Below are 2,044 nucleotides of genomic sequence, written 5' to 3'. Positions count from 1 at the left end.
TCTCTTCTTTTTCATATGAGCAAGAACAAGGAAAAAGACATTCTTGTTGAAGCTGATCCTGAACCTGAAAGGACTCTAAAGAGAAAACTGAGAGAAGCTAAAATACAACAATCCAGAGACAATCTTACTGAAATTTTTGAACAAGAAAAGGATATGGCAGCCAAACCCAACAACAATAATGCAAGGAGGATGCTTGGTGACTATACTACACCTACTTCCAAGTTTGATGGAAAAAGTATCTCAATCCCTGCCATTGGAGCAAACAATTTTGAGATGAAATATCAACTAGTTGCGCTAATACAACAGAACTGCAAGTTCCATGGACTTCCATCAGAAGATCCCTATTAGTTTTTAACTGAGTTCTTGCAGATCTGTGAGACTGTTAAGACTAATGGAGTAGATCCTGAAGTCTACAGGCTCATACTTTTCCCTTTTGCTGTAAGAGACAGAGCTAGAACATGGTTGGACTCACAACCTAAATATAGCCTGGACTCTTGGGAAAAGCTGGTCACGACCTTCTTGGCTAAGTTCTTTCCTCCTGAAAAGCTTAGCAAGCTTAGAGTGGATGTTTAGACCTTCAAACAAAAAGATGGTGAATCCCTCTATGAAGCTTGGGAAAGATACAAGCAGATGACCAAAAGGTGTCCTTCTGACATGCTTTCAGAGTGGACCATTTTAGATATATTCTATTATGGTCTATCTGAGTTCTCTAAGATGTCACTGGACCATTCTACAGGTGGATCCATTCACCTAAAGAAAACGCCTGCAGAAGCTCAAGAACTCATTGACATGGTTACAATTAACCAGTTCATGTACACTTCTGAGAGGAATTCTGTGAGTAATGGGACGCCTCAGAGGAAGGGAGTTCTTGAAATTGATGCTCTGAATGCCATATTGGCTCAGAACAAAATGTTGACTCAACAAGTCAACATGATTTCTCAAAGTCTGAATGGATGGCAAAATGCATCCAACAGTACTAAAGAGGCATCTTCTGAAGAAGAAGCTTATGATCCTGAGAACCCTGCAATAGCAGAGGTAAATTACATGGGTGAACCTTATGGAAACACCTATAATTCTTCATGGAGCAATCATCCAAATTTCTCATGGAAGGATCAATAAAAGCCTCAACAAGACTTTAATAATGGTGGAAGAAATAGGCTCAGCAATAGCAAGCCTTTTCCATCATCTTCTTAGCAACAAACAGAAAATTCTGAGCAGAGTACCTCTAGCTTAGCAAACATAGTCTCTGATCTGTCTAAGGCCACTTTAAGTTTCATGAGTGAAACAAGGTCCTCCATTAGAAATTTGGAGGCACAAGTGGGCCAGCTGAGTAAGAAAGTCACTGAAACTCCTCCTAGTACTCTCCCAAGCAATATTGAAGAGAATCCAAAAAGAGAGTGCAAGGCCATTGATATTGTCAATATGGCCGAATCCAAGGAGGAAGGGGAGGACATGAATCCCAATGAGAAAGTCCTCATGGGACGTCTCCAAGACAAGAAGGAGTTCCTTATTGAGGACCTAAAGGAATCTGAGGCTCATATGGAGACCATAGAGATTCCCTTAAACCTCCTTCTGCCATTCATGAGCACTAAGAACTATTCTTCCTCTGAAGAAGATGAAGATGTAACTGGACAGCAAGTTGCTCAATATATAGGAGCCATCATGAAGTTGAATGCCAAGTTGTTTGGTAATAAGACTTGGGAAGATCAATCTCTCTTGCTCATTAGTGAACTAGATACATGGGTTCAGCAAACTTTACCTAAAAAGAAACAAGATCCTGGTAAATTCTTAATACCCTGTACTATAGGCACCATGACCTTTGAGAAGGCTCTGTGTGACCTGGGGTCAAGTATAAATCTTATGCCACTCTCTGTAATGGAGAAACTGGGAATCTTTGAGGTACATGCTGCCACATTCTCATTACAAATGGCGGACAAGTCAGTAAAACAAGCTTATGGGTTGGTAGAGGACGTGTTAGTAAAGGTTAAAGGCCTTTACATCCCTGTTGATTTCATAATCTTAGACACTAGGAAGGATGAGGATT

At 40.5% G+C, this 2,044-nt stretch overlaps 1 non-coding gene across 1 annotated transcript; it reads right to left on the bottom strand.

The window, feature by feature from the left end:
• Nucleotides 1-552: 552 nt before the first annotated feature.
• LOC112713765 (small nucleolar RNA R71) lies at nucleotides 553-660 on the bottom strand. Its single transcript, XR_003158726.1, has one exon. It is a non-coding gene; the product is annotated as a small nucleolar RNA R71 (small nucleolar RNA).
• Between the last annotated feature and the right edge of the window lie 1,384 nt (nucleotides 661-2,044).

The sequence above is a fragment of the Arachis hypogaea genome, chromosome 9 (genome assembly GCF_003086295.3).
Source record: "Arachis hypogaea cultivar Tifrunner chromosome 9, arahy.Tifrunner.gnm2.J5K5, whole genome shotgun sequence".
Lineage (NCBI taxonomy): Eukaryota > Viridiplantae > Streptophyta > Magnoliopsida > Fabales > Fabaceae > Arachis > Arachis hypogaea.
This window is presented reverse-complemented; position numbering and strand designations above follow the sequence as displayed.